This window comes from Stigmatopora argus, unplaced genomic scaffold (assembly GCF_051989625.1).
Source record: "Stigmatopora argus isolate UIUO_Sarg unplaced genomic scaffold, RoL_Sarg_1.0 HiC_scaffold_37, whole genome shotgun sequence".
Taxonomy (NCBI): Eukaryota; Metazoa; Chordata; class Actinopteri; order Syngnathiformes; family Syngnathidae; genus Stigmatopora; species Stigmatopora argus.
Window position 1 is genome coordinate 604641 of NW_027520051.1, and position 7025 is coordinate 611665.

Here is a 7025-nt window from a genome sequence, read left to right on the forward strand (position 1 = left end):
CGGTCCCGGTGCTGGGGTTGAGCCACCGGGACGGCATGATTGGGTTGCCCGAGAATGGTGTCTGTTGGTCGGGCAGGAGTAGGAGGATGAGTCGGTATCCGGGGTTTTGGGTTTGGGTTTGGGTTTGGGTTTGGGTTAGAGTTAGGGGTTGGGTTGGGGTTGTGGTTGGGGTTGTGGTTGTGGTTGGGGGCTCGGTTGTTGTTAGGGGTAGGGTGGTCCCCGGCAGGAGCGTGTCCGGGAAAAGTGTCACTTGATCGGGCATGAGTAGTAGGATGAGTCGGTCCCGGTGCTGGGGTTGAGCCACCGGGACGGCATGATTGGGTTGCCCGAGAATGGTGTCTGTTGGTCGGGCAGGAGTAGGAGGATGAGTCGGTATCCGGGGTTTTGGGTTTGGGTTTGGGTTAGAGTTGGGGGTTGGGTTGGGGTGGTGGTTGGGGTTGTGGTTGTGGTTGGGGGCTCGGTTGTTGTTAGGGGTAGGGTGGTCCCCGGCAGGAGCGTGTCCGGGAAAAGTGTCACTTGATCGGGCATGAGTAGTAGGATGAGTCGGTCCCGGTGCTGGGGTTGAGCCACCGGGACGGCATGATTGGGTTGCCCGAGAATGGTGTCTGTTGGTCGGGCAGGAGTAGGAGGATGAGTCGGTATCCGGGGTTTTGGGTTTGGGTTTGGGTTTGGGTTTGGGTTTGGGTTTGGGTTTGGGTTTGGGTTAGAGTTAGGGGTTGGGTTGGGGTTGTGGTTGGGGTTGTGGTTGTGGTTGGGGGCTCGGTTGTTGTTAGGGGTAGGGTGGTCCCCGGCAGGAGCGTGTCCGGGAAAAGTGTCACTTGATCGGGCATGAGTAGTAGGATGAGTCGGTCCCGGTGCTGGGGTTGAGCCACCGGGACGGCATGATTGGGTTGCCCGAGAATGGTGTCTGTTGGTCGGGCAGGAGTAGGAGGATGAGTCGGTATCCGGGGTTTTGGGTTTGGGTTTGGGTTAGAGTTGGGGGTTGGGTTGGGGTTGTGGTTGGGGTTGTGGTTGTGGTTGGGGGCTCGGTTGTTGTTAGGGGTAGGGTGGTCCCCGGCAGGAGCGTGTCCGGGAAAAGTGTCACTTGATCGGGCATGAGTAGTAGGATGAGTCGGTCCCAGTGCTGGGGTTGAGCCACCGGGACGGCATGATTGGGTTGCCCGAGAATGGTGTCTGTTGGTCGGGCAGGAGTAGGAGGATGAGTCGGTATCCGGGGTTTTGGGTTTGGGTTTGGGTTTGGGTTTGGGTTAGAGTTAGGGGTTGGGTTGGGGTTGTGGTTGGGGTTGTGGTTGTGGTTGGGGGCTCGGTTGTTGTTAGGGGTAGGGTGGTCCCCGGCAGGAGCGTGTCCGGGAAAAGTGTCACTTGATCGGGCATGAGTAGTAGGATGAGTCGGTCCCGGTGCTGGGGTTGAGCCACCGGGACGGCATGATTGGGTTGCCCGAGAATGGTGTCTGTTGGTCGGGCAGGAGTAGGAGGATGAGTCGGTATCCGGGGTTTTGGGTTTGGGTTTGGGTTTGGGTTAGAGTTGGGGGTTGGGTTGGGGTTGTGGTTGGGGTTGTGGTTGTGGTTGGGGGCTCGGTTGTTGTTAGGGGTAGGGTGGTCCCCGGCAGGAGCGTGTCCGGGAAAAGTGTCACTTGATCGGGCATGAGTAGTAGGATGAGTCGGTCCCGGTGCTGGGGTTGAGCCACCGGGACGGCATGATTGGGTTGCCCGAGAATGGTGTCTGTTGGTCGGGCAGGAGTAGGAGAATGAGTCGGTATCCGGGGGTTTGGGTTTGGGTTTGGGTTAGAGTTAGGGGTTGGGGTTGTGGTTGGGGTTGTGGTTGTGGTTGGGGGCTCGGTTGTTGTTAGGGGTAGGGTGGTCCCCGGCAGGAGCGTGTCCGGGAAAAGTGTCACTTGATCGGGCATGAGTAGTAGGATGAGTCGGTCCCGGTGCTGGGGTTGAGCCACCGGGACGGCATGATTGGGTTGCCCGAGAATGGTGTCTGTTGGTCGGGCAGGAGTAGGAGGATGAGTCGGTATCCGGGGTTTTGGGTTTGGGTTTGGGTTTGGGTTTGGGTTTGGGTTAGAGTTAGGGGTTGGGTTGGGGTTGTGGTTGGGGTTGTGGTTGTGGTTGGGGGCTCGGTTGTTGTTAGGGGTAGGGTGGTCCCCGGCAGGAGCGTGTCCGGGAAAAGTGTCACTTGATCGGGCATGAGTAGTAGGATGAGTCGGTCCCGGTGCTGGGGTTGAGCCACCGGGACGGCATGATTGGGTTGCCCGAGAATGGTGTCTGTTGGTCGGGCAGGAGTAGGAGGATGAGTCGGTATCCGGGGTTTTGGGTTTGGGTTTGGGTTAGAGTTGGGGGTTGGGTTGGGGTTGTGGTTGGGGTTGTGGTTGTGGTTGGGGGCTCGGTTGTTGTTAGGGGTAGGGTGGTCCCCGGCAGGAGCGTGTCCGGGAAAAGTGTCACTTGATCGGGCATGAGTAGTAGGATGAGTCGGTCCCGGTGCTGGGGTTGAGCCACCGGGACGGCATGATTGGGTTGCCCGAGAATGGTGTCTGTTGGTCGGGCAGGAGTAGGAGGATGAGTCGGTATCCGGGGTTTTGGGTTTGGGTTTGGGTTTGGGTTAGAGTTGGGGGTTGGGTTGGGGTTGTGGTTGGGGTTGTGGTTGTGGTTGGGGGCTCGGTTGTTGTTAGGGGTAGGGTGGTCCCCGGCAGGAGCGTGTCCGGGAAAAGTGTCACTTGATCGGGCATGAGTAGTAGGATGAGTCGGTCCCGGTGCTGGGGTTGAGCCACCGGGACGGCATGATTGGGTTGCCCGAGAATGGTGTCTGTTGGTCGGGCAGGAGTAGGAGAATGAGTCGGTATCCGGGGGTTTGGGTTTGGGTTTGGGTTAGAGTTAGGGGTTGGGTTGGGGTTGTGGTTGGGGTTGTGGTTGTGGTTGGGGGCTCGGTTGTTGTTAGGGGTAGGGTGGTCCCCGGCAGGAGCGTGTCCGGGAAAAGTGTCACTTGATCGGGCATGAGTAGTAGGATGAGTCGGTCCCGGTGCTGGGGTTGAGCCACCGGGACGGCATGATTGGGTTGCCCGAGAATGGTGTCTGTTGGTCGGGCAGGAGTAGGAGGATGAGTCGGTATCCGGGGTTTTGGGTTTGGGTTTGGGTTTGGGTTTGGGTTTGGGTTTGGGTTTGGGTTTGGGTTAGAGTTAGGGGTTGGGTTGGGGTTGTGGTTGGGGTTGTGGTTGTGGTTGGGGGCTCGGTTGTTGTTAGGGGTAGGGTGGTCCCCGGCAGGAGCGTGTCCGGGAAAAGTGTCACTTGATCGGGCATGAGTAGTAGGATGAGTCGGTCCCGGTGCTGGGGTTGAGCCACCGGGACGGCATGATTGGGTTGCCCGAGAATGGTGTCTGTTGGTCGGGCAGGAGTAGGAGGATGAGTCGGTATCCGGGGTTTTGGGTTTGGGTTTGGGTTTGGGTTTGGGTTAGAGTTAGGGGTTGGGTTGGGGTTGTGGTTGGGGTTGTGGTTGTGGTTGGGGGCTCGGTTGTTGTTAGGGGTAGGGTGGTCCCCGGCAGGAGCGTGTCCGGGAAAAGTGTCACTTGATCGGGCATGAGTAGTAGGATGAGTCGGTCCCGGTGCTGGGGTTGAGCCACCGGGACGGCATGATTGGGTTGCCCGAGAATGGTGTCTGTTGGTCGGGCAGGAGTAGGAGGATGAGTCGGTATCCGGGGTTTTGGGTTTGGGTTTGGGTTTGGGTTAGAGTTGGGGGTTGGGTTGGGGTTGTGGTTGGGGTTGTGGTTGTGGTTGGGGGCTCGGTTGTTGTTAGGGGTAGGGTGGTCCCCGGCAGGAGCGTGTCCGGGAAAAGTGTCACTTGATCGGGCATGAGTAGTAGGATGAGTCGGTCCCGGTGCTGGGGTTGAGCCACCGGGACGGCATGATTGGGTTGCCCGAGAATGGTGTCTGTTGGTCGGGCAGGAGTAGGAGAATGAGTCGGTATCCGGGGGTTTGGGTTTGGGTTTGGGTTTGGGTTTGGGTTAGAGTTAGGGGTTGGGTTGGGGTTGTGGTTGGGGTTGTGGTTGTGGTTGGGGGCTCGGTTGTTGTTAGGGGTAGGGTGGTCCCCGGCAGGAGCGTGTCCGGGAAAAGTGTCACTTGATCGGGCATGAGTAGTAGGATGAGTCGGTCCCGGTGCTGGGGTTGAGCCACCGGGACGGCATGATTGGGTTGCCCGAGAATGGTGTCTGTTGGTCGGGCAGGAGTAGGAGGATGAGTCGGTATCCGGGGTTTTGGGTTTGGGTTTGGGTTTGGGTTTGGGTTTGGGTTTGGGTTTGGGTTTGGGTTTGGGTTAGAGTTAGGGGTTGGGTTGGGGTTGTGGTTGGGGTTGTGGTTGTGGTTGGGGGCTCGGTTGTTGTTAGGGGTAGGGTGGTCCCCGGCAGGAGCGTGTCCGGGAAAAGTGTCACTTGATCGGGCATGAGTAGTAGGATGAGTCGGTTCCGGTGCTGGGGTTGAGCCACCGGGACGGCATGATTGGGTTGCCCGAGAATGGTGTCTGTTGGTCGGGCAGGAGTAGGAGGATGAGTCGGTATCCGGGGTTTTGGGTTTGGGTTTGGGTTTGGGTTTGGGTTTGGGTTTGGGTTAGAGTTAGGGGTTGGGTTGGGGTTGTGGTTGGGGTTGTGGTTGTGGTTTGGGGCTCGGTTGTTGTTAGGGGTAGGGTGGTCCCCGGCAGGAGCGTGTCCGGGAAAAGTGTCACTTGATCGGGCATGAGTAGTAGGATGAGTCGGTCCCGGTGCTGGGGTTGAGCCACCGGGACGGCATGATTGGGTTGCCCGAGAATGGTGTCTGTTGGTCGGGCAGGAGTAGGAGGATGAGTCGGTATCCGGGGTTTTGGGTTTGGGTTTGGGTTTGGGTTAGAGTTGGGGGTTGGGTTGGGGTTGTGGTTGGGGTTGTGGTTGTGGTTGGGGGCTCGGTTGTTGTTAGGGGTAGGGTGGTCCCCGGCAGGAGCGTGTCCGGGAAAAGTGTCACTTGATCGGGCATGAGTAGTAGGATGAGTCGGTCCCGGTGCTGGGGTTGAGCCACCGGGACGGCATGATTGGGTTGCCCGAGAATGGTGTCTGTTGGTCGGGCAGGAGTAGGAGGATGAGTCGGTATCCGGGGTTTTGGGTTTGGGTTTGGGTTTGGGTTTGGGTTTGGGTTTGGGTTAGAGTTAGGGGTTGGGTTGGGGTTGTGGTTGGGGTTGTGGTTGTGGTTGGGGGCTCGGTTGTTGTTAGGGGTAGGGTGGTCCCCGGCAGGAGCGTGTCCGGGAAAAGTGTCACTTGATCGGGCATGAGTAGTAGGATGAGTCGGTCCCGGTGCTGGGGTTGAGCCACCGGGACGGCATGATTGGGTTGCCCGAGAATGGTGTCTGTTGGTCGGGCAGGAGTAGGAGGATGAGTCGGTATCCGGGGTTTTGGGTTTGGGTTTGGGTTTGGGTTTGGGTTTGGGTTTGGGTTAGAGTTAGGGGTTGGGTTGGGGTTGTGGTTGGGGTTGTGGTTGTGGTTGGGGGCTCGGTTGTTGTTAGGGGTAGGGTGGTCCCCGGCAGGAGCGTGTCCGGGAAAAGTGTCACTTGATCGGGCATGAGTAGTAGGATGAGTCGGTCCCGGTGCTGGGGTTGAGCCACCGGGACGGCATGATTGGGTTGCCCGAGAATGGTGTCTGTTGGTCGGGCAGGAGTAGGAGGATGAGTCGGTATCCGGGGTTTTGGGTTTGGGTTTGGGTTTGGGTTAGAGTTGGGGGTTGGGTTGGGGTTGTGGTTGGGGTTGTGGTTGTGGTTGGGGGCTCGGTTGTTGTTAGGGGTAGGGTGGTCCCCGGCAGGAGCGTGTCCGGGAAAAGTGTCACTTGATCGGGCATGAGTAGTAGGATGAGTCGGTCCCGGTGCTGGGGTTGAGCCACCGGGACGGCATGATTGGGTTGCCCGAGAATGGTGTCTGTTGGTCGGGCAGGAGTAGGAGGATGAGTCGGTATCCGGGGTTTTGGGTTTGGGTTTGGGTTTGGGTTTGGGTTTGGGTTTGGGTTAGAGTTAGGGGTTGGGTTGGGGTTGTGGTTGGGGTTGTGGTTGTGGTTGGGGGCTCGGTTGTTGTTAGGGGTAGGGTGGTCACCGGCAGGAGCGTGTCCGGGAAAAGTGTCACTTGATCGGGCATGAGTAGTAGGATGAGTCGGTCCCGGTGCTGGGGTTGAGCCACCGGGACGGCATGATTGGGTTGCCCGAGAATGGTGTCTGTTGGTCGGGCAGGAGTAGGAGGATGAGTCGGTATCCGGGGTTTTGGGTTTGGGTTTGGGTTTGGGTTTGGGTTTGGGTTAGAGTTAGGGGTTGGGTTGGGGTTGTGGTTGGGGTTGTGGTTGTGGTTGGGGGCTCGGTTGTTGTTAGGGGTAGGGTGGTCCCCGGCAGGAGCGTGTCCGGGAAAAGTGTCACTTGATCGGGCATGAGTAGTAGGATGAGTCGGTCCCGGTGCTGGGGTTGAGCCACCGGGACGGCATGATTGGGTTGCCCGAGAATGGTGTCTGTTGGTCGGGCAGGAGTAGGAGGATGAGTCGGTATCCGGGGTTTTGGGTTTGGGTTTGGGTTTGGGTTAGAGTTGGGGGTTGGGTTGGGGTTGTGGTTGGGGTTGTGGTTGTGGTTGGGGGCTCGGTTGTTGTTAGGGGTAGGGTGGTCCCCGGCAGGAGCGTGTCCGGGAAAAGTGTCACTTGATCGGGCATGAGTAGTAGGATGAGTCGGTCCCGGTGCTGGGGTTGAGCCACCGGGACGGCATGATTGGGTTGCCCGAGAATGGTGTCTGTTGGTCGGGCAGGAGTAGGAGGATGAGTCGGTATCCGGGGTTTTGGGTTTGGGTTTGGGTTTGGGTTAGAGTTAGGGGTTGGGTTGGGGTTGTGGTTGGGGTTGTGGTTGTGGTTGGGGGCTCGGTTGTTGTTAGGGGTAGGGTGGTCCCCGGCAGGAGCGTGTCCGGGAAAAGTGTCACTTGATCGGGCATGAGTAGTAGGATGAGTCGGTCCCGGTGCTGGGGTTGAGCCACCGGGACGGCATGATTGGG